The 25,790-nt window shown below is 40.8% G+C and overlaps 1 long non-coding RNA gene across 1 annotated transcript; it reads right to left on the bottom strand.

The window, feature by feature from the left end:
- Positions 1–8,605: 8,605 nt before the first annotated feature.
- Positions 8,606–21,661, bottom strand: LOC135411715 (uncharacterized). Its single transcript, XR_010429265.1, has 3 exons — positions 20,898–21,661; positions 18,468–18,533; positions 8,606–9,486 (listed from the first exon to the last, which is right to left on the bottom strand). It is a non-coding gene; the product is annotated as an uncharacterized LOC135411715 (long non-coding RNA).
- Positions 21,662–25,790: the final 4,129 nt, after the last annotated feature.

Here is a 25,790-nt window from a genome sequence, read left to right as displayed (position 1 = left end):
GATGGTACTGGAATGAAGGCATAGTAAGGTCTGCATCTGACTTTATTAAAATTCATGACGAAATTCCACTTTTTGTCTTAACATTTCTGCCCTTGTTCACAAACTTCCCTGTATAACTACTTCTATAAAAGATAATGAAAATAAATAAACTTTATAAATTAAGAGGAAGTATTCATTCTTGAATCTCTCTTCCAGTTTTCTCTGTGAAGAATAACGATAACTATGGTTTGTATAGTTTCAAGGTGTATTCTTCAAAACCATAACATTTTAAAATGTTACTTATCACATCTATATTTCCTCATTTTCCTCAATTGCAAGGAGAAAATGCAAAATACGATGTATTTGTAGATGTCTAATTTTTTTTTCTTGTACTTCTTGGAACCACAGATATTACTTTATTGAAAGTTTCTGACCAGTATGCACATTTTAATATGATTTAACATGTAGGAATAAGACAGTAAATTTGACCAGGAAGCAGTTCTTCTTTGAGGGAATCTGCAAATACTACTTTAATCTATGTAGAACTGAAGTCAGAATTTTTTTTTCTTCTTTTTCCCAAATTTAACTCATTGAGTCCTTTATTTAATACTTCTGAGCATGGTTCTTTGTTGATCACAGTCTGATCAGCTTGCAGGCAAAAGGTCACATCAATTCACAGATGACAACATGCAGCTCTTATCTGTTTCAATCCAGAAATTCCAGGAAATTATCACATGGAGTTCTCTGCATGCCCTTCCAGAACACTGTCTTTCAGGCTAATCAGTAAGATAGTTGCTGGGGTCAGATCTACACATATTAAAGTGTTTATTTCCCAGGAGAGAAGTACCCCAGCTCCTTGACTCTTGGAAAATCATATGTTACTTTCTAAGTTGCTCTAGTTTTGCTGTCTTCTACTATTCTCAGGTTTCCCTATGGCTGACTGGGTTACCTTATAATTATTTTAATAAATCGGCATATTGCTGGCAAAAATTCTTCTCAAAATCACAGTCCAATTCTGACCTGAATCTGAAGACAGGTTTTTACTCACAAAGTATTACATGGATACTCTTAAAAAACAGGCAGTAATGCTTCATTATTTCTATGTATTTGCAGAATATCCTTTCACTTTTATAATACCTTCAAGTATTATACTTTGTATATATCCATTGCAAGAGAACTATATGCATCCTAGATCCGCTCCTCTGCACACAACTGGCAGTATGTTTTGTAATCAGCTTTTTTTTTTTTTCTTTTTTAGTGGAAACAAAGAAAAGGTCTGTTGCAAGCTAGGGGCACTGACTGTTATGAGACCAGGAGACAGATTTTTCTTAGTTTGGAAATTAATTTTGTTTTATTTTACTGCCCTATATAGTCATTTTAAGCACCTTCTAAGTATACCCCACCTCGTTCATGATAGTGGCTATGGTCGAGTCACCACACAGACACACAGCTGCCCTGCCCAAGACGCTAGCAGGGCAAACAACTAATATAACATAGAAGAATAGGACCTGTTTCAATAGAAATCATTGGCCATCTCCCTTCTGGGATAAAGACTAACAAAAAACCACAAAAAATTTATGTGGCTAGGCACATCCTGCTCCACAGGGCATGGGACTCGTGCATTTTTCCATGTAGCCATCCTTTCCCAGTGCGTCTTTCTCCTGACCACAGGAGAAAGTGCCACCTTTCTTCTTGCCCCTGCTCCTCTTCATCCAGGTGCCTTTGCCTTGCACACAGAATATCCATCAGGGCAGGCCCTGATTGTGCTGCTGTGAACCATCTGGCAGGTTTTGTGCAGTGAGCGCGTGTTTTGCTTCCCCCTAGACCAGTGTATCAGCCCCTACAGCATGTCCCCTGCCCTTTCCACATGCCTTTGCATTTCACTAGGTCTGTCCCACTGTCTTCATCATAAGCACAGCTTCAGAGCCTTTCCCTGGGCATGGCCCCAGGTACGTGCACAGCAGTGGCCACAGGTGAGCCTCCCCATCATTAGGTGTTTCCTCAACTTGCTTGTACAGGAGCACAAACACCCTGCCCTGGGGAGAGTGGGGAGAGCATTTTGCTTGGGTGGTCACATGGTATTTTGATGGATTCTTTGATTTCAGAGCTTGAGAAAGCAAGGAGCAGGCAGTAGTGGTCACAATCCACCCTCACTTAAGGACCCTCTGCTATTCACTGAAGCTGCTATCAAATTAACCTGTTACTCTTTGGGACCCTTATTCTGCAATGTACTGAATCTCTGCAGATTGCAGATACATTTACCTGTTGGAATTGGAGATGTATTGTAGGCCAGGTCCACATACACCTCCTTATGCTTAGTCCACAGAGGACTCATCAACCTGGGATAACAAATTCTGTCCTCTAGGCCTTTTTTCCTTGGCTTGTACAAGGTTCTTTGAGCTCCAGATTTAAGTATCCCTCCTAATTAACGATCATTTCACATTGTCTTCAAAAGCCATTGGATTTTGATTAGCTAGCAAATAAAAATGGCTTCATTTTCTTCTCCAGGCACATATTTTCGCTGTCTCCTTAGCAATTAATTGAGTAGACGAATAATAGTCTGTGCACTTTAACAGACTGTGCAGGGAAGGCAATACCAGCCTGGTCACCAGGAGAACTTCATTGCCACGAGCACTTAGCAAATTTGATCCCCCAAAGGGAGAGATCAGTGCACCCTGTTACATGGAGTCCTGGCAGCTCCTGTGCAGCTGTAGCCTTGAAAGCACAGCATGCAACCTGCCTTTGCTGTGGATACTTCAGCTCGCTCCTCCATGCAGACCTCAGTCTGGAAGCTGTTATAAGAGAGAGACAGAAAACATATTCTTATGTCTCCTTAGCCAAATGTGGAAATACTCACCTTTGGAGAAATCTAGGCCAACTCCACTGAAGTTGATGAAGTGGCTCTAGCATAACTAACAGACAGAAATCTGCGAATCAATGAGATATCCTTCCTTTTTACTCCTAAGATGTGCATTTCAACAGCAAATTTTTTCCAGGGTAAAACAAGGGTAGGAGAAGTCCCTGAAATGTTTTGCTATTCTCAGCACAGTTGTAAGGCAACACGTATGGGAGAACAGTGAATGAATATACCAACTACCTCACTATACATATCAGGTAAAATACAGCATGTAAAATCAATCAGGCACCAAATTTGTGCTGTAATGAAGACATCAAGAACAGGGAGTGATGGATATCTTCCAGTTTGTCTTGATTGGTCCTTATTAAAATATTGCTAGGATAGAAAACTTGCTGTCATGCTTTCTAACGAGGTACAAAGTTCAGAGGAACAAGCTGGAGGAAGGAGAGGTTTCAGCAAGTGTTGCTTTTGAATTCTCTTGGCCTTGGAGTGTATTAAGGCATTGTATGTATTAAGTGTAAACAGATCCACCTACATATAACCAAATTCACATCAAGAGGTGCTGAACTTGCTTCTACAGCACTTAAAGCAGGCCTTCAGCTTTTATAGAGATGAAAGGTGTTTTGTCACTAGCTTCAGGCAAGACCTGAATAGCAAACACTTTGAATGTAGCAAAACATGTGCAGTGATTCAACAAACAAAAATACTTTTAAACACATTCTGGATTCCTTTTTATTGTTCAGTTCTATTTGTTGGATTGTAACAGAAACACTTAGAGTTTTCACGGGAGGTCAACGATCAGGAGACGCTTTGTCACCAGTGACAGTTGTGCATCTCTTCAAATATATTAAAACACTAGAAACAGAATGGTGTGAGACATCTCTTCGAAAAGATTAATGGTTCGTCTTCAATAGCCATCAGAATACAAGGTTAATTGATACCCACTGGTATATTGTGAGCACAGCCACAAACATCTCCCTTTCACATAGGCTCCCATCTATACACAGGTGGTCGGAAAAATCATCTCTTATGTTTTTCCTCTCTTCTGAGCAGGGTTCCCTACAATATAAACTATTTCTCTGCTCTGGAGCAGCATTAGTAACTGTTGCCTTCAAAGGTGTTGACATTATAAGATTGATCTGGCAACACTGGTGTGCTTTCTACTTCATATTTCTTCATAAACCCTTACTGTATAATCAAATTAGAAAGTGATTCTTTAGCCTTCTTTTGCAAATTTTACTTCAGAAGTTTTCCCATGATGGTCACAGCCAAGAAAATATGTAAGACTGATTAAACAGAATGTTTATCTCATAGTATTACTGTCTGACTTGAATTCTTAAATACCTTGTGGGCTAAATATGGAAAAGCTGGCAGCTATTCACAGGATAAGGCCACAATGCTACTGGTCTGTGGCCCTGATCCTACCAACACTTTTGCTGGTTCTCCAGCTACTCTAGTCACACAGAAATCAGGTCAAGTAACTCTAAAAATGGTAGAAAAAAAATGAGTAAAAAGCAAAAATTATCCTGAATGGTAGAAACTTTTGTCAAGACCTTTCTTGACACAGTAGTTACAGTTGAAAAGTAGATATACACACAAGTAAGCATCTACCATTTGCGTTCATAAAATTAAACATGCCAGTGTAGCCAGGTTCAGGACGTTGCATAATCAATCCTTCAGAAGAAAGCCAGGCTTCCTTTTCTTTTGTGTTCAACACTAGCTGCATTACCAACAAAAGAAATTCCAAGATAACCACACTCTGCACCCAATGAAGAACAGCTAGGAAAGGTTTCAGTAGATAAACCATGGTTTTGTGCAGTAAACTCACCACGATTCCCAAAACTGCCACTTCTGTAAAATTAATTAAGCATCACAAGTTGCAGAATACTGAACTGTTCTGTGTTTTCATATGGCACTGCTTTCATTTATGTCCCCATAGCACTGGAGGATTGAGAAGCTAAGACTGAGACAAAGGCCTCATACCTGGTCACTGGCAGTTGAAGTTGATTGGAAAAGGAAGTGTAGGGAAGGGAAGCGAAGACTGGAAGTTTAAGTGACTTCTTCAAGGACAAGCTGGAGTCTGGTGGCACAGGTGTGTCACAAAGCAAAAATAAAATTAGCTGTCACCTGCTGTCTTGTCATGCTCTAACTTCACAAGGCAATACTGCCTTCTTGAGACAAGTGTACTGCTAAAGCATCAGAATTTTGATAGTTTTGAATAACTTAAATGTCTCATTTTCCATTGATTTCAGAACAAGCTGGCTCAGACCAAAAGTTCCACTTAAAGGCGAAAATTTTGAGCCCCATGGTTTATCTAAATTGTTTAATCTCACCTGCAGAAATACCATAATTTCTGCATTCTTCAAAAACTACAATAATTCTTTTCCCTGAAAAAATTACTCCAGTGGATGATTCCTTATTTCTGTATTATTGCTAATCTGACGAAGGCGGCTGTAGGTGCTATTAGATCAGTGTGACTATTTTCCCCAAGGCAACTTCAGACCGAACTTTAGCTGACATACCCAACATGTTAGTCCACCAAAGACCAGGGGAATTCTTGTTGCTCTTCTGTTACTGGGGTGACACCTTGCTTTGGTTTAAAATATTTGCTGCTTTTTCCCGTGGATGACAAATAGATGAACACATTGGCAATGGCCTCATTGCCTCGAGATTTGGAAAGGTGTGAGGGGATATTTTTCCAGAGTTTATTAACAATATTGATTTTGTGAGTGCTTTTCATTAGGTAAAGAAAAGAAGAAAGCAAAACTCTGACATGGCAAGATGCACTTACCTCTTGTGCTAAAGAGTTATCTTTAGTCCTTCTTAATACTAATGGGCACAAAGCTCTTTGCCATTTCTTTTTCCCTAGTCTCATCGTGCCTTAGGCCCCACTGAGCTCTCTTGCAACCCCATGATCTCCTCTCCCCACCGTGAGGCTCTGCCCCAGTGCCCAGCAGACTGCTCTGTCCCAGTCCCCTGCCTGCCTGCCAGGAGCAGCTGTTGGGCCAGCAGATGACTCTCAGATCTCTGAAGGCCTCCTCCCCAGCCACAGCCACCCTGGCCAGGGGCCAGGACCTGCTGTCACCACCAGACCCATACGAGAAGAGGCACGTTCCCCGCTCGGCGTGCTGCCCAGTGCTGTGCCAGGTGGGGCAAATGGGAGGGGAAGGCCACAGAGGCAGGAGTTGGCTCCTCACTGTCAGCAGCAAAGCAGCCTTTCCCAGAGATGCTTTTCTCCTCTTTAATTTCTGTTGTCAATGCCTTTGATGGCAGGAGTCACTTTAAGGACCCTGAACTACTACTTCTTCCTTTTTTGTTTTGTTTGTTTTACTGCAAAAAATAACAATAACAAATCTTTTCTTTTTTTCTTGAAAGAGAAAGCTTTTGAATCACTGAGGGCTAGATAAGATAAATGGCCGGAAGTTTAACACAAAATTTTAAGACCTGGCCTTTCAAATCTTTATTCAGTGGAGTTGTGTCTTCTAATTGTCATACCCTACTAAGTATCTCCTCCCTTGCAATCCCTAGAGTTAGTTGATGTAATTCCCTCATATCCAAAGAAAATTCAGACAAGAGAGGTCACAAACATTTGCTCACCTCTTACAGAAAGAAAGAGATAGTAGAAAACAAGAGCTGGAACTCAACAGAACAAATTAGATGTTCAGCCTGAAGGATGAGCTTCAACTTCAACTTCTCATACTTTTTGATTTTTTTTCTCTTCAAAAACAGAAGTGTGCATCCTTTGTTATCATCTGGTTTAAATTTCACTTTCTCAGTGCAAGAACAAATTAATTTCCCCTTGTTTTCAGTGGGAAATCACTTGGATGTGTTTTCTTCAAGATTCAGGTATCTTCCTGCACTTCTTGATACTATCACCTAAAAAAAGCTTTTTCAGGGTTTATGTGTGTGTGTGTATGTCATGGAAACTGAGCATCATAAAACTACAGTTTGTCTGGATTGTCCTATCTACTTATAAAATGTCACCAGATGCAGGGATGAGATGAAAGATGCTTTTAAGGCAGAAGACCTCAAACCATGCCTCTTACCGCTGTTGCTGCTGCTTCCAGCTGAAAAAAGGGACATTGAGTCCTCGAAGCTGTCAGTTGCTAACAGGGCTGAGAGCGGAAGATGAATAGAACTAAAAAAATAGCTGAAAGGAGCTCAAGGAACACACATACCAAAAGGTTTGCCAAAGTACAGGGTGCAGCACTACCAGTAGCACTCCAACTCCAGTGGATGCTTCTGTATTTATTTTGATATACAGTATGGGAAGCATTAAATGGGACTGGGATCTTAAAGTGTTCAGTTTGTATTGCAGAAACACTGGGCAATGACTGCTCCAAGGCACTACCTCTTGGCATTCTGATTATTAGCTCCTTCACTGTGGCATGTTTTTACATCTAGACACCTCTTCATTACAGTGGTGGCAGTGTGCTCATAACTGCAGACAACAAAATTGAATTGGGAAGTCCCTGTAAAGTTTACCCTAAGTTGGCTGGATGTCACAAATGTTTGGGTTTTTTCTGAGGAGAAGACACCACCCTCCAGAAGGAAAAATGTCGCCCATATTAGGGTGAAAACCCTGCACCATACACTGTGCTTGGGAAGATAGATCAAATGCACAAATTGGAGCAGCCAGTGTTACAAACCTTAGAGCAAATTATCTTTGGAGTCTCACTCATCCACCTCCAATCAGGCAATTTGAGACCTAAACAGTGACACCCCCCCAAAAAAAAAAGAGATGAAACCTCATTTCACAAAGCAAATAAACGTGTTTTGCAGCCTATTCATAAGTCCCAGGTCAGTATTTTCCTTGGAACTATAATATCCATGATATTCAGATTTACAGATGTAAGAAAGTACATGTGAATCTAAAATCAAAAGAAAGCAAGGCTTGCAGACAGCTCTGACTGGTACCCATCTGCAGCCTTCTCTTCCTGATGAATGCCCAAGAGTATCAACTATATATGCTACCCAGTTGTTAAAAGGAACATAAAGGATACCCATCAGCTAGAAGCAAGAGAGAAAGCAGTCTCTGTTAAAATACAACTCATGAATCATTAAAAAATGAGAGTTTCACTTTGCTGCAGTTTACTCATCCAGCTAAGGATCCTATGCCAACAGGGCAACAGATTTTGCTTGTGCCTATGGAGGCAGCATCCAGGTGGGTTGAAAAGGATGCCTGCTCAACCTCTGCTCCATTCACTGCTTTTATCACTTTTTATGCTGGGAGCTCACATGCCAGGATCTTGCAGACCACATTAGCAGTCATGTTCAGCACCTGCAGTTATGGAGCTGAGGAGGTGACCATGGTGCTGTGATATTGCAACTGCAGCCCCCTGGACCTTGGGCACTATCAGGCATGGATCCTACAATGGATCAAAACACACATCTGTGGAAGGAGCAGACAGATTAGAGCTTGTCTGATTTGCCTGAAGGTTTCCCTGCAGGTGGATGTAACCTGTGTGGTGGGGGTGGTAAAAGAGGTGTAGACTGAGCAGCTAGGTTTGGGGGAAAGGGGAGCACCTAAGTGCTTTGCTGAATTGAAGCTTTAGGACTCTATCATGCAGTGGAACATGTGTATGCTGACTGAGTGTCTACGGTGCGCACTGGAAGGAGGAAAACCCATGACTGAATTAGTGCTGTGGTCAATTGTATGCCAGAGCTGTAACAGTGGAGCTGGGAGGTGGCAAAGGATAATGACAACTGTGCACAGGATTCCCCATTCATTGTGCAGAGCCATATTCTCCCCTTCCAGCTCCCCAGACTCTGCCAGTTCAGTTTGTTCTGGAAACACAAGCACAGAGGTGCTGCACAAAACCTGCAGCTCCCCCTTGTTAGCCTCTTGGTTTCTCCACTCTTCACCGTGGGGGAAGGCCATTACCTTTGGGCCATCCCTGGCTCTCACTGGGTACAGCCACATGCCCATTGGCACAAGGCTGGGTGCTGCCTGAGGGCTGTGGTGTAGCCAGCCCCCCGCTGCTGGGGCTCACTGCCTGCTGCTCAGCTGTCCCGTGCAGCAGCCCTAGGGCTAGGGTTACAGGACAGTTTCTAACTTTGTGCCTGTCCCAAGGCATCGGGGTAGAGGCACATGATTTTTAATTTATGAGGACACCCATAGAGCTGTCACTTTCAAGGCAGGTGTTGAGAAACTGGCAGAGGGCCCAAGCAAAGAAAAAGACTGACCTCACCCCGAAATAATGGTGGCCAACATGGTCACAGGACAGAGAGCATTGACATAAGTGGGCTTTAAAAATAACTAGGTCATCCTGCTAGACTGGCTTACTGTCTTATACAAAGAAGCTGTGAGGTACCAATTTATAGTAAAAGTAGGAGTGTAAACAACTATTCAAGGGTTTGAACAAATGTGTAATGCTTTGAGTCATTATTTTATTTATTTTCTCTAATTCTTCTACCAAAATCAATCTCCTACCAATCACACCTGTAGACGTATCATCAGAATAAGGCAAGCTTTCAAGGTCCATGCACGGCAAGGGCCCCAGATGCTGGGCAGCTACGGTTCTAAAGTGGTCATTGCTCTGCCCTGTGGCTGCAGCCTCCTCATTTCAGATCCCAGTCACAATAAAAACCTAAAATGGCTGTTGAACTAGGTGATTGTTGTAGGTCTTTTCCAGTTGAAGTGTTCTAGTCTGAAAATGAAGCAAAGGTCACAAACATATAAACATTTTGTTGCAGAGGAAATATTGTGAATATGTGCTAATAGAACCTGGCCTTAGGAAAAAAGGAGAGGAAATCCAGAGAGGAAATTACTATTTCTGTACCTAATCTGAACTTTGGAAAAAATCTTAAAGTAGACTGTTCTCAATTTGAGATGAGGCTGAGTGCTTTCAAACAAAGGCTGTTTTGCAAAACACACTTCACACCTCCTAAGATCACAGCATTTTGCTGCAATTCCTAAGAGGAGAAAAACAAGACTTGGCTTAGACAGAAACTTCAAACTGTTCCAATAGTTAAGAGAATTACTAGGCCAATAGTGACTTAGGTTTTGACATCTGCATCCACAATCACCTATTCCTGGATTTATGGCACCCATTTAATTCTATATGGACTTGAAGAGCACTTACTGCCTCTCCTCCTCTCTCTAGATCTGTTTGTCATCAGAGAGAGAGAAAGCATGATTTTACCATAGAAAACTCTTATTAACTCTTTCATACCACCTGAATGGTGCAAAGGGAAAGGACGAGAACAAGGACTACATGCTGGCTACTGCAGCTCTGTAAGAACACAGACTGCATGCCCAGGTACACAATAATTAAATTCTTGTACTGGTTAGCACTTTTGGTTTTGTCAACAGTGTAACTTCACAACAAACTTCTCTCAGTCTTTGCTTCCTGAAGGAAAACTGTCCCTCAGCGAGAGCATACAGCAGCCTTGTATATAGCCAAACAGTTTTTCTCAGCCAGGAAAAGAGAAACAAATAATTACAACATGGAAAACACTTGCTTTTGCTTTGACCAAGCATGCCTTTGAGGCAGCTGTTTATGGTTTGTCACATGGTGACCGTTCCCCATCGGGGTAACTAGCGAACTACCATAAAAAGTCCAGTATCGCTGGCATTAGATTGTTTATCAGGCTTGTAAGGCAGTTTTCTAAATCAAGACATCATGTTACCAGAGGTCAGTAGATTGCTATTTCATGCTTGATTACTTCCATGTTCCCTCTAAAAAGTATTTGCTAATTTTCAGTTTCTCAGATAACCCTTAATAATGTCAAAAAGGTCTTGTTCCAGTACGACACCTATTCTGCTCCTTCTCTCGTTCAGTTTTAGCACTCTTACCTTGTCATCCCAGAAAAGGGCATCACTGTGTCCCATGTACCATGTTCAATTTAAATCTAATTTTTCCATTGCAACTTGCATCACGACCATAACTCCTATCTGTGCAGTTGTGAAAGACTTCAGTAGCTCAGCCCTGAAGGCATCAAAGTGAACAGCAAAAAATAGCTAAAACAAATCAGGAGAATAACAACCAGTATGCATTTTAATGTGGGGTGGGTTTTTGGGGTTTTTGCTTTGGTTTTTTTGAGGGTGGAGGGCATGGATAAAGGAAAACCCTGTTTCGGACGCCCATTTTGTACGACAGACTGAAAACAGGCTGTAAGCAGTTTGCAGAATTTCACAACAAATTGTAATTGAGAGGCCAATTAAAGAAGAAACACCCTCAAAAAAGCAGATTCCGTGAGCTGAAACATCTTATCAAAGTGACAGGCCACCTAATTAGCTTCACATGGAATTAGGAGTTTGCTCCCATTTCTTTTCCAGCAATATGGCTCCCCCAATTATCCATATCCTGTTTCATTCATTTTGACTGCAAACACCTCTCCAATACAATAGATCCCTTCGTAATCAGTGTCCTACAGATGAGATTTGACAAAGCCATGGTGCCAGTGCTGTTGTTCTAAGTTGGTGCAACCCTTTTTGGTGTTTTCTCTGCTACAACACAGCTGAGAATTATATTGACCAGCTGAATGACTATAATTTCTGCAAAGGTAACTAGGAAAAGAATTACCTGGTAAAGATAGCATTCTCAGGCATATCTAACAGCTATTATAGGCTGCCACAGAGCAACAGTATAGAGTCTACAAGGTGGAGACCATGTAAACTCTGAGATACCTGTAATTTGCCAATTTAGCCCAATCAGTAGACACTTCACATAGTATCTGTCCCAGAAAGATTGGGGTTTTTTTAAATAATCTTTTAGTTGCTTGAGGTCTGTGTTACATTCAGAAAAAGGAAACTAAGCTCGGCTTTGCTAGCTCAGCTGATATAAACCCTGGTGGTTTTGATCCTGCAGCAAGAAACAATTAAAAAAGACGTACAGAGTTTATTAAAGTCTTGGCTCTTCACGTTACTGACACGTTTGGTAGAGATGACAGTTTAGGCACAGGAAGATCCAATCTTGTACAAAATAGTCCAAGACTCCATGAGAATCTTTTACTGAGCATAAATGACCTCTCCAGATAATGTCCATCTGCCTATTAATTATACTACCTGGTCTGGTATTACCCTTCCAAATATTGGATAAAAGCAATTTTTAAGTTTTTTAATTTTTAATATTTGGCTTACAGCAGGATGTGTAGTTTTCCCATGTATATGCATCTAATAGGCCCTATATCCTTAAATAAAGTGGAAGGACAAATATCCTTGAACTAGACTTGTGCTGCTAAATTGCTTAGCAAAAGGTGGAATAACTATTTAGAATTTTGTTAATAGGGAAAATTTGTTAAAATCATATTAGTGGAAACATAAAATGGAGGAGTCACTTAAGTAGTTCTTGCAATACTAATCTATAGCCTGGAAAACTACCCACTACTCTTGGGTCAGTGGGGACACAGAGTGTTTCCAGGTACAGCTCCATAATTCACCTGTTAAGAAAAACAGGACTGAATTCAGCACTTCCAGTACTCAGTGAGCCCTTCTTTATCTCGTGTCTAGGGAGAGGGGTGGCAGGGGTGTGAAATTTGGTTTTGACTGCTTTCTTAAATGTCCAAAAAATGAGTTCCGGGCAAATTCACTAAAAAAAACATACTAATAATAGCTCATTTTTGCTAAAGCTGATCACGGTTGTGAATCAACAATAAACAATGCAGGTGCATGAGAGCATTGCATGTTGCAGTTTTGTACCCGACTACCTAAACATAAATAATCTCCAAACAATAGCCAGAGTTGCTGGGAAGCTACTTGAAGCTTCATAATTATCCTCATTATGTTACAGGTTACATAGGTTATATGTTTGAAGGTAACCCATCAGCAGACATCTTGATTAGATATTTCCAGGCTGACATCACCCACACATTTCACTTCTTGATAATTAATTCTATGCAGCACACGTATTGTTACAGTCACATAAAACCTTTCATTATGATCTTGACACCCTTGTTAATATTGTACCAAATTTTGCATGAAAGAAGGGATTTCATCTCTTTGTATTTTTAGCAATAATATACATTCACTACTCAAAGAACAAGAGTTTTAATTTTGGAAGGGAATGGTATTTTCAGGCAAATATGCTCATAGAAGTAAGATATTGCTTGGTGGAAACACTAATGTGATTTCAAGACTGTGTCAGACAGAAGATCATCTGAATTATTTTAAATCTGTCTGACATCTTCTAACCATATGCTGATATAATGTTTATATGCGGTGGGTATGTTGATTAAAACCTGTTGTACAAAAGTGAAAACATACAGTAGTTCATGCTTATTCTTCTCTCCTGTGTCTAATTGTCTAGCAATGTTAGTGGAGAGATGAGAACAGTACTACTGATTTAAAGGAACTTTCCCTTGTTCTCAAACCTCCTTCCTTGCTATGAATGCAGTCAACAAAACGGTAACACAGGTTTTGACCCCAGTGCAGGCTGCGAGTGTTCTCCCTGGAACCACAGCTAAAAATGGCTCCAGCTTTCCTGGTATTGCCCTAAGTTTGCACTGAAGACTTCCCAGTATATCTAGTTCCCTGCTTGCTCTTGTAATCACTGAAACGACTCAGTCACTAAAGAATAGTCTTATGGAAGTCCTTTTTATAATGAAAATTCCTTTGCTGGCCTATAATATTTTTTCCTTAATCTTTCTTTTTCCCCCTAATTCTCACAATCAGGGATATTTTCAGGTGGATTATTATTAGGAGAAGGATACAACATAAATATCAAAGGTGCTGTACACCAAATTAGGTCTAGAATTTCTCACTACCACGATAGCCATCTTCAAGCCAGCTGGGTGGCCGGAAAAATAATAAATCTGATCCATGCAGAGCAGATGGCCTGGAATGTCTCATTACTCAGAGGTGAGTGCAAGATTCAGTTGACTAAATCTGCATGGCCTCCCAGAAGTTTGCTCTTCTCCTTAGTCTTTACTCATCAACCTTTGCAGTTTTTCGGGACTGCATCACTGGACTGTCTTTTTCTTCCCCTACTATTTCTCCTTTCCATCTACCACTCTGAATTCAAAAGATTTTCTTTTTGCCAGCTTGGGGAATTCCTTTGTCCTGTCTACCTTCTGAGGCTACTTTGTCCCTTTCATCATATTCAGGGCCCTTTGTGCCCAGAGCCGCAGGGTGCTCAACAACCTGAATTAGGCTGGCAGCGTTGAAGTGGATGTCCATATTGAGCTTGGCACAAAGTTACGCTGGTACTAGCAAAGTAATAAAGCATATTTCCAATTATTAAAGCTGGTTGATTACACTAGACTCAAAATTTGAATTCTAACCAGGAAGAACATACAGAAGTGTTTCTACTTAATTCCCCAGTGCATAAAGTGTTCAGATGTTCACAGTTCAAATGATCATAGATGTTCAAATTTTCAAAGTGCTCATAAGATACAGCGTTCAATGTCCAATACAGAATTAGTTTATATGTTCAAAATTAGACTCAGAAACCTGTCGTGCATGCTCATCTGCAGATATTTTACTTCCTTAAAATATCCTCTCTTTCATTAACTTCAAGAAGTTGCTTCTACAGCTGTGCTTCTACGAGAAGTGTTGGCCAAGGTGCTGTTACTCTTTAACACCTGCTAAGGATTGTGTGAGGATAAACTGTTACCAATTCTAATGCAACAAACTTCTATTATTAAATTTCATTTCATTAAGGAAACATAAACAAAAGTTGTTTTGTTTTCTCTGGGAATCAAATCAAATCAATTCACTGCATTGGGTAGCAAAAAGAAACACCATGCTACTTCAGAAAGCCAACAGCCTAAAGGCTGTTTGGAATGATTTCTTGGATTTCAAGAAATGCCTTTACAAATAAATCACTGTGGTAGTGCTCTTCTTCATAAATATCTGAATTGATTTTTAAAAATAAGAACTCAACATCTCTGGGAAGTGATGCTTGGGAGGACAAAGTGGAATGGGAATCTCTCAGTGGAGATCTTGTAGGCTCACATTTCAAAACCCTCTTTGTCCCCATTAGTTCCAGTTGCTAGAGGGTTTAAATGGACTTCCCATCAGGTGTTACATTTAACTCCCTCCCCCGCGCTTTTTACACCACTCTGTTCATCAGAGGACAACTTGGTCTAAACAAATATGACTTGAATACAAGATTGTGTCTTGATAAGCCACATAACAGACTTTTTGCATGCTACAGTGAGACAACAAGTAGTGAGTATCTCACAAATTAATACCATCCATAAGGCGAACACACAAAAATATCAATAGAACTTCATTTGGGGAATTAATGTGAGAACTTTTTGGAAATAAGAACAGCTATAGATGTGAGATAACATATACTGGAATTACTTACTATATCTTTACGTTAAAGTATAAGTGTTTTTTTTATTTGGTGAAACACATTTTGAGAATTTACAATGTTCTGCACCATTTAAATAAAGGCAAAAATTTGCACATTCTCTGTGCACTACAATCTTCATTACTAGAAGCATTTAACTAAGTCTTTAGGTCCCTACCTATTAAATAAAGCCCTTCCTTAAGTGCAGGTAAATATAGGGATACTTAAACATGTGGTTAGGTCCTTTTCTCTGTTGTAATTCAGCTTTTTAAATCTAAAACACCTGTTGGTTTTGTGCAGAGGCAATCAGCTCTTACTAATTGTAATACTTCTTGTAACCTAATGAGAAGATAAGGTTCAGTGTGTTTAACACATGAGAACAGGCCGAAGTCACGTTGTTGAGGGCAGCCAGGTTGGCATGGTCTGGCAGGGAATAAGGTGTCCTGGTCTCAGCATTTCTCTGGGAGCCTTTCACCTGTAAATCCTGGGTGTAAGTGAGGCCAGCCTCTACAGCAGTCAGCAGTTGCTGTCTCTCTGGGCTGCAGCCCAGCAAGAAAAATGAGTTGGTGGTCTCAACCCAGGTGGTTGTGCATGGCAAAAACTCCCAGCACTAACTGATACTCTCCATGACAGAAATCATGTTAGAAAGAACCAGGACAAAAGAAAGCAGGAAAACACGTAGGCCAGCACAGACCCCTACTCTCTTCTTAACAGGAGGGGAGGTATAAAAGGAAAAGTTTCTAGAGCAAGTTATACAAACAAGTCAGCATGGTGGGAATCAGTGACAGTGTCCAGGCTGTATTTTTTAGATGCACAGTGCCCAAAGAAAACCTGAGCTAATTTTCTATACAAAGTGAAATTTTGCACAAGGAGAGAAACAGAACACAGCACACTGCACAGGCAGTCTGGAGATAACAAACATTCCCTAACTGAGATACAGATGCCAAAAAAACAAACAAACAAACAAACAAAACTGGTCCTGTGTTCCTGTGGGACAAAGAGGGAGCTAGTGACCTGATAACTTGCCCCTACATCACTTAGAAAATCTGCATCACATATTAAAGCAAAAGTTCACAACTACTAACTTTCACCCCCACTGATGTCTTGTGACTGAATATGTAAGTACGGTCAAAGTCTAACTCTCAGTCAATTTTTCTTAAATTCACCAGATGGCAAAGATATGGAAAGAGAAAGCAACAGCAATTTTCCTTTTCCCACCATTGAGGGAGAAGGGAAACTGTTTTCTTTAGTCAAATTTTGATCAAAGAAATAAAATGTTTATGGCTGATTGTGCAGGGACAGTCAAAATGGAAAATACTAGCTATTAGATAACCCTCCAGCTCCTCATCTAGATGGAGCATGTGTTACCACATTGTCTCATGCACATTCCCAGCCACCACTAATTAATTACTTGCAGACCTGCCTCCTTTCCCTAAAAATGACAGATGCCGGTGGTCTGCCCAGATGCATCCTCCCGCTGTCACAGCCTCCTCCTGGCCGCCCCTGCGGGAGGCTGGCCAGCATGGTGAGTTAAGCCTAAGATTCTCAGAATTCCCCACAACATAACAGCAATGCTTCAGAGAGTTTCTGCAGCTTGTTATGGAGGATGCCGTGCATGGTTACTAGAGGGTATATTTTCATTTAGTCTGAATGCTTGGCACCCTCAGACCGTCAACAGAAGCCTAGGTAGAAATAGATGGAATTATTTACTTACACTTCCAGTGATGAAAATGATTAGTCAATTAACTTTACTAATATACGGTATCTTGTGAGAAGATAAGATGTCAACAAGTGAAGCTAGCCTCCAGGTCATGTCAAAAAGAACAAGCCCTCTGGCATTTATGCTGATTTATGGTGAACTATGACAAGTATGTTAATTATGAAAATTCCCGTTTATGTTTACATTTGTGCATTTTTCTTTGGCTATTTCTGATGATAGGCAGATTAGTGCAGCTACTTATAATTTGATCTCATTGACAAGAAAGCATTCAGCCTAGAGAGACGTCCTGCAGCCCCAGCTTCCTGTACTACAACAGGCTGAGGGCACTGTGTTGGTAAATATTTTCAAGGGGAAAATGGCAGCTAAAATTAAACACAATGACATTACTGGGATCACTGGGAAAAAAAAAAAGAGTACAGATGAAAAAGGTTTATAACATGAGACAGGTTCAATTGGTTATTCAGTTGATTTAAGTAGTCCAGCTGGACAATTATAGACAGCTACCAATTCCATTACATAACCATGAAGCAATGTCTTCATGAACTTCTATTTGTGCATCACTGTATCCATCCCGGATATCTAAATCTCTTTTCAGTTCACTTGTACAGCATAGCTTCTGGATATAGCCCTGCATGTGTTATACACACCATATAATATAATTTCTTGGTGTCTCAAGCCACGTAGGTGCTTCAAGCTCTCTCCAGATGAATGGCCAGCTCAAGAACAGAACATGGTATGAACATGGATAGCCTGGACCAAACGTTTCCATTCATTTTGTGCAAATACACTTCACTCTCTAACTGTGCACTTCCACCCTCTTGGGTGGTTTTACTCTCCCTCTGCTAATCTGCTGCTCTCATTCTATCAAAGGAATTGGAGCCCTACAGATTAGGATCAAGAAACAGGTTTGCCTCACACATATCTATGTGAGTGAAACTGTTTAAGCAACTAATTTTACAAACACTCTTTGGGTCAAAACTGTCCCAAAATCTCAGTTTGACTCCTAATGTGAGAAGTCCTGCCACAGGAACTCTGTGAACTCTCCATGTCTTTGGTTTCAGTGGGCAGTCTTGGTGAAGAGTATATCCAAGTATTATGCTCTCCAGAGAGTGCACGTTTTAGAGATTTCCTCTGAACATTCATCTTCTGCCTTTGGTGAGAGTCACTCAAAATCTGGTCTCTTTAGAATATCAAGAATCCTTTCAGAAACCAAGGTGATTCACTCCAGCTGATGGCAAACACATAGTCCAGAACATGAGGAGCAACATGCCTATGCTTGTCCATATGACCGTAAAACCAAAAAATCCCTATATCTTTCTGGCCACTTCTGTGCATCCAGGCATCTTGTTTGCTCTGACCACCAGAAGCTGTGGCCTAGCATCAGGAGCAAGCACATTACTTGGATCTGTTCCAGCCTGAACTACTCTCACACATCTGTGAAAAGGTTAGAAGGGGGTTCAAAGGACAGCCTACCCTAGCATAGCTTACCCTACAGTCAGCTCCAATTTAATTTCATCCCTTGGAGGCTACCTACAGAAGTTCTCCAGTCACTGGCATCCCCAGATATCATCTGTGAACAAAACTGCACATCTCAATGCTCCCAAAGCTTGAATTCACATCTAAACTGTGAGCAGATCCACAAGGGTAAAGATGATCCAAAATTATCTCTCACTTGAGTGAATCCTGAGTGTTAGTACAGTCACAATTTCTTCAGAGTACAGGAGAATTTCCACAGCAGCTTTCAGATGAGTGAAAGGGAAGAAACAAGGCAACACCATCAGTCTTTGCTTTCTCATACAGCTGCCACACACTCCAACTAGTGACATCCTCTCTGCCAATAACTTCACATGATGTACAGCACTTCTGATGGGCCCCTGTGAGCTACTTAAAGATCTGAGACTCTGGGAGAAAACCTGGAAACTACAGGATATGGAGCTGTTTTCTTCACCATTTGTTTTCTGTGGATATCTGTGCAAAAAATTGGAAAGCTTTGGAAAAATTTGAAGGAAACCCTTTCCACGTGGAAAAGATAATTTCTCTTGGAACAAACAGTGAAAAAACCTCTAGTGGTTTTTTCTTAAAGGATATAGCTGCTAAACATGAAGAAATCAGTGTTCTCTCTATAAAAAATTAAGCCTTTCATATGACGTTATTCCACTGGAAAACTTGCTGTTTTGCATTATTTAAATTCCTCCATTCCTTAGGTCAAATGGCTTAATATGGTGCAGTGTTAGCAATACAAAAATATCTCCACATACATGTTCATGAAGTAAAGCTGAGTATTAGCTATTAGATCAATTTTCATTATTTAAATCCAAAGAACATGTATACAAACATGAAGTTCTTAAGAAGAGGTGATGTAGACAGGTACATAAAAGAGATTACTTTTCTTGCAAAGCTTTAATCTTTTGTATTCTTTAACCAGCCAGGATTAAACACTAGTATTTCCACTATTTCCAGTAGAAACATAGACTTGGTCTTCTAAATAAACAATATAATTCACATTCTTGAAGTTAAGAAAATTTTCTTTTAGTTACAAGTATGTAGCCCACATCAACATTTCAAACTTCAGTTATTAGAAAACAAATAACTACAAGAAAACCTAAAAAACCTTGGGAAGGGATGTTACTTCCTGGGGCTTCAAAACATCCAGAAACTTTGCACCTCCAACTCTAACTAGAAGCCAGCAGAAATTACCCAGGGCATCAAAAAATACTTTAAGTATATTGAACAAATAAACTATTTTGAGCTCTTGGTTTAACTATGTCAAGGTTCAGTTGGTCACACAACATTAGAACATACTGGATACAAGAAGGAGACATGTCCTATTTTATTAAGAAGAGGCTATCTCAGAAGTTCAAATGAAAGAGGAATCCAGAATTTTTCCAACTCTGGAAGAAAAACTGCCATTATCAGAATAATATAATTTAGATATTTCCCTCCTTTTCTTGATAGAAAGGAAGAAAACAAGACTTAAGTCACTGATTCTGGGAAGTACTAGGCCTTATCTGCTGTTAGGAGTATCTACACAAATCACTTGGAGGCATGTCCCTGCAAGTTGCTGTGTTCCTGCCAAATTACTAGAAACAGAAACAATGTGAAACGAAAAAAGTGAGCTCATCATATGAGCTTATTTATCCTACAGGGTCCTGAGAACAGTAGCATGGAATGGGAGTACCCATCATTGGGTACAGTCAGAGTCTTACTAAACACCCAGTTCTCACCCCCTCCATGGGTAAGTCACACACAGTAGGTCATGGGGTCAAAATCTTCAAGAGTCGGTAGGGTATGTCTGTTTTAAAATCCCTTCAGAGGTAACTTAATGGCAGAGACTGCAGGACACAGTCTTTGGGTACGGGAGGAGTCTCAGCAATAAAAGGAGTGGGATCTTCCATAGAAACCAGCCTATGCAACCTGTCTCAGTAACGGCCAACCAACACTAAATGAAATAGTCTCTGCTCTGAGTACACAGCTCATTTCATACACAGCTGGCCATGCAGCAGTGTGTACATGTGGGTGTGCATGCACATATACTACTTTTAAGATATCAAAACAAAAGCCCTGCACTGCACATATCCTGGAGGAAAAGATGAGAGAACAGATGTGGGATAAGTGTTAATTGCATTGCATGTATCCATACTGTAAGATACTCAGTCTAATGATGAACATTGTAACTGAATCCATGGGGAGCATAAAGAAATGATTTTTTGCATAGTACCTCTAAACTGGAATTTGTGTAATCAAACGCTGTAAAACATGTCTACATCTGCCTGCTGCTAAGATCAGCACCAATACAAACATAAAGCAAACTATATTAATCTCTGCATATACTATGGCTGAGACCAGGTTGGTGGTTATTCATTTTAGAAGGTGAAATATGTCATGCAATGACATTATGCTTTGTAGATCTAGCTCAGCAAAATGTCTTATCTGTAAATATGGGCGTCAGCCCCAAGGAAGTTTGCTCAATGAAAGCCTTGCATGATTAGTGCCAGAAATGAGAGAGTTTCAGAAGCATAAGATACTCCTATAAAACTGTAACTTCGCAGACAGCTACAGGCACCTCTCCTCTTACACAGGCAGCTGCTCCAGAAATACTCACTTGTTTACTGCCGGCAGCGCGCACACAAGGAGCGCACGCCTCCGCTCCTGCACCGCATGTAACGAGGGGGTGCGTGCCTGCCGAATCCTCCTGTCAGCAGACCTTCTCGCTTTTCATTTCTTCTTTGTTACTTTGCAAACTCTCAGCTATTTTTTCCCAAGCCGTAACACGGGGGCTCTTAGAGATTATTGCCATTCTCCCCCTGCCTGTCAGACACCTTGTTTCCAAGTATGGTCACTATGAGGAGACTGTCGCTTGGAGCCTTTGTGGAAAATTAATGGCAGACAGGAAAGGGCAAAAAAGACAGGACAGATGGCTCTGTCACCACCAGCAGCCTGATGCCATGAGAGCTCTTCAGTGCCTTTGCAAATGCCACCCTGTTCCACAGACTTACTCTGAAGTTGATCCAATCGCAACCTTGGCAGCTGTCTTTCTTCTTTTTTATAAGATTTTTCCTTGTCCTTTGACTTCCCAGGCTCATCCACGTGGCAAATTCAAAAGGTCAGTTTTTAAATTAGTGACCGGGTGCTGATGATCTGAAATACTGTTTAACTATAAGGGTATTGGCATCTTGCTAGAAGGGGTGTTGAATAGTGTTGTTAATAGGTCTTGTTTACCAGTTGGTTAAAATCCAAATCGAGTCAGCTGAGACTCGAAGATGCAATGAGTAAACTTCTAATTCAAGTAGGCAAATCGAGTGATGTCACCTCACTTTATTCTTTAAATGGCATTCTGTCTAGTTTCACTTTCACAGTGACATACACACCCGTAGTATATTGGGTGCATGTTGGAAGCACAAAGAGATGCCTCCTCCTTATGCGAGTGGTGCCAGACAAATTGTGGTTTGATTTATATACATACAGAAGTAAAGATATGACTAGGATTTTGTGTGTTTAAAACATGATGAACTTCAACAGGGTAAATAAATTGTGATGTGACGCCAGGCTATAGTCAGAGTCTGCAGAGAGAAAGCTAATCCCTCTGAAGAAGCAGGGCTATGATCTCTAGTTATGTAGTTTCACCTTATATGATTGTAACTATAGGAAAAGTTCTACATTGCACACATCCCAAGACATCTTGCTATTATGCAAGAACAATTCATATGCTTTCAAAGCCTGTGATGTTTGTAGATGTTTCCAGGTTTGGACAAAAGTTTAAAAATAGAGAGTTAGTCTGATGACCAGAAGAGCTAGTGCTATGGTGTGATTTGGGGTGGAACCACTCGTCTAAATGTGAAAATGTGTCACTGTCCCAAATCTACAGACAGTATTTAACTGTGGCCACTTGATATGAATAAATATCTGAGATCTTGCATACTACGGGAACATTAATGAGAATTCTGAGACAGAACTAAACAGACCGTCACTCACAAGCCTGTATCTCTGAAGGTACAGGCTGTTTCCCTACCACCAGGTCTAGCCCCTACTTAACATCAACTTTTCCCATGATGGTTTTGTGTTGCACAACAACACTACTGAGTACTGGAAAGTTTTTTGCTAGAAACCTAGCTACAGGTTGCTTTCAGGAAGACAGCTGACACCCACCTTCTGCAGTGGAAAGAGCTTCCTCTGTAGCCGTAAATCTAGGATGCAGTTGCCATCATACCACTATATCATGGTCAGTGATGTCATTCCTTATGGAGAAGCCTGCTATTCTACATGCTCAATCAAGTTAATTTTGTTTGCCTAGTCAAACTTACCTTCAAGCCTGATTCAATGAAAAGTTAAATGTTGAAGTTTTAATATAAAAGGAAGTTCCAATCTGGGCAAAAAAATTCTCATTCTGCAGTGATGGGTTGCAACTATGCCTGAATACAAAGTGTTAAAAGAATTTACATGGCCTGCCTCAAAAACAGCCCTAAAATAACTAAGCTTGCTACACTGTAGTACCAAAGCTGCTGGCACCAAGCTTTGTGTCAGTAATACACATATCAAAGACCACCCTGTGATAATCTACAACAGGGGTAAACTCTGGATTTATGAAAACAGAAGCTGAATAAGGTATGCAGGATTTTAGGAATATTAAGGATGAAGAACTCTTCCTATCATATTGATTAGTTTTCTAGATTCACCTGAATCGCTCAGTATTCCTCCTGTTTCTTGGAGCAAGAAGATGATATAGCTGTTACACTGTTTCCATCAGACCTCACTTCTGCTTTGAGTTCAGACAAATTAGAATGAGCATGAATTTTATCATTTGCATTTACAAAGCAAGACAGCGTGCTGTGACAATGTTGTTTGTGGGGTTAAACAGGGAAAGGTGCAAGTCACTGTATGCCAACATGTCTGTTTAGCAAAAAGCTGGTCCTACCTTGTCTAGGCTTTGCTGATATGTCAGTGCTCAGTGACACATATATGCTCTTCAGCTGCAAAGCCTCCTGTAGGCATCACTATTGAATCTGTTGCAGCCTAAATGGGGTCCCTTAGTCATCCACTTCTAGGCCTGGAAACGTCTTGTTCATTTGTTCTGCATCCTGTCCTAGCTTTAATAAGAGCCTGAAAGCAAAAAGGGTTGCTGAGAAGGCCATAAAAACATTACTACTCTCCAAACACTACTGTCTCTCTTCACTCTTGGTAGTGGACATGCTGAGTATGGGAGGTGGCATGTTTCAGCCCTTCAAGAAGGAACTTGGAATTAACATGTGTGTATACTTTCCTGTCTTATATTGATGAAGCAGGCAGCTTCCACGCTACCCAAATTCACTGAGGGTCATATTTGTCTTTTCCAGGACAGAACAGAAATATCTGCCTTCCTCTCCTGATAAATTTGTCTCATGATCTCTGTTCCTCTCCCTTCTCATTTGTCTTGAAACTTTCCCTAACACATTATCCCTACTCCCCCTCTTTAACTGGTCAAACATTCTGTCCTTTGTCCAGTTAGATGACTTGGCTTTCTCAAACCTGGCCTAGATTTGGCATTTCTACTTGTTGTCCTTGCAGAATATAAATAATAAAGTGTTGTCAACAGAAGATAAGCACAGGACTTTTGTTTTTGCAGATGAAAGTTTTGTTTGTGTTTCCACCTGCTAGATATCACTTAGACATATCAAAATGCATCAGATAATTTCCCACTATACATTTCCTTCACAACAAATGCTATAATCCCTACAGGAAAGTTATGTAATGATAAATGGGAGGGAAGAGCCCCCTGTAATCTCCATGGGAGGACAGATACTGTGCCATTCCTTAGCTTCTCTTTCCCATCTCAGAAGCATGGCCTCCTTGCCCATGTTCAACTGTTATTCTGTGTTCCCTCTTTATATGGCAATAATTATATATCACCTCTATGAGATCTCACTGGGATAGTTGCAGAGGGAGTTTAGGAATATCAGGTTCTTAGGCAATGCACAAAGCCTAACATGAGGTTACTTTTTCCAGGCTGCACGCCTGAGTCAGGTGCTTGGTGGAGGGTAACTAAATAACATCTGCCAACTTAGAGAGCACATGTTTGAAAAACAAAGGTGTTGTTACAGTAAGCCCTGAGTTATTTGCACGAAATTGGAGTGTGGTTCCTCCTCTTGGCAGCAAGCAAGCCTTGGTGCCTACATGAGGCCTAATGAAAGAGCAGGGTAAACAAAAAAATACTTGTGATTTTAATAATTTCATTTACCAGATAGATGAGGAAAGAACATTTTTCCAGAAAAAGTCTCAAATTTGAAGACGAGACTATATCCCAGGGTTGAATTTTGGTGGCAACTCCTCAGTGGTAATGTGTGGATAACAAGCTCAGGATAAAGACTGTCTGCTTCAGGAACAGACAAACTCATTGCAAATGGGGAAATGGAACTCCCCTATTTCACAGGTTCAGCTGGGAAGGAATTATGTGCTCTCTGGACTGCAAGCTAGGAAGGAGAGTGCTGCCTGGAGGTATAGACAGAGTGGACCAAGAAGAGCTCCAAAAACAGATGGGGGTAGACACATTACATCTCCCCATCCACCATGTCTCCTGTTTTCTCCTATTTCCTACTACACTCAATCTTTTGGAAGAGCAACTCAAGTGCTGCCAGTGTTGTGGATCAGAGATTAAAAAATGGATAAAGTCTCTCCATCTTTACTGCTCCAAACTTTACAAGTAATACAACGAGCTACTACTAGCTGCAAACTATTAGGAGAGAGAAAGAGATCACACCATCCCTTTTTTCTGCTAATAAAAAGTCTGTATTAAAAAGTAGAGACCAAGACTCTGCTCCTCATGGAATGCTGTCCAGTGGATCAGAAGTGATGTGGAGGCAAGGATAGTTATGTCTCAGTGACAATGGACCCATTTCAATGCCTACCTGTCAGACAACTGCTTTGTACTAACTGTAGTCTGGGAAATGCTGAAAGACAAGGGTTGCTCAACATAATGCCTCCCAAACACCTCATCAGATACACTGTGTTGCAACAAAGGGCTGGAAATAATAAGGCCATGCACAGTGACTCAAAAGTCATGTTCAGGACCAGAAGTAGTAGAGAGGAGGGGGAAAGAATGGGGCTGCTGCATGGGGCTGGAAGAGGAAATGTTAGAAGCCAAGGCTATATGAACATGGCATGCATATGGCCTTAGTAATAGAGGATGCTTGGAATAGACAGGATGCCTAGAAGGACGCAGGCAAGGTGTTGGATAACAAGTTATTAAATGTCAAGTGAATGAAAGTGTCTTCTACATCAGGTCAGGTGAGTGCTAATTAATTCTGCCTATGTTAGCAAAATGGGTAAGAACTTACAGCTGAAAAGCAGTTACACGAGGCTGAACAAGATGACTGTACTGCCTGAACATTTAGAGACATGGTTTGCATGATGTTATGGTTACACTGCCTTTCTGAGGCACATTTAGTCCTTATGAGCAATAAACAAGAAAACTGCCCAAACTGGCCCTCATCATGCTGGGGAGAGTGTGGAGGTGGAGGGTGGA

Source organism: Pseudopipra pipra, chromosome 3 (genome assembly GCF_036250125.1).
Source record: "Pseudopipra pipra isolate bDixPip1 chromosome 3, bDixPip1.hap1, whole genome shotgun sequence".
In the NCBI taxonomy this organism is placed as follows: domain Eukaryota; kingdom Metazoa; phylum Chordata; class Aves; order Passeriformes; family Pipridae; genus Pseudopipra; species Pseudopipra pipra.
This window is presented reverse-complemented; position numbering and strand designations above follow the sequence as displayed.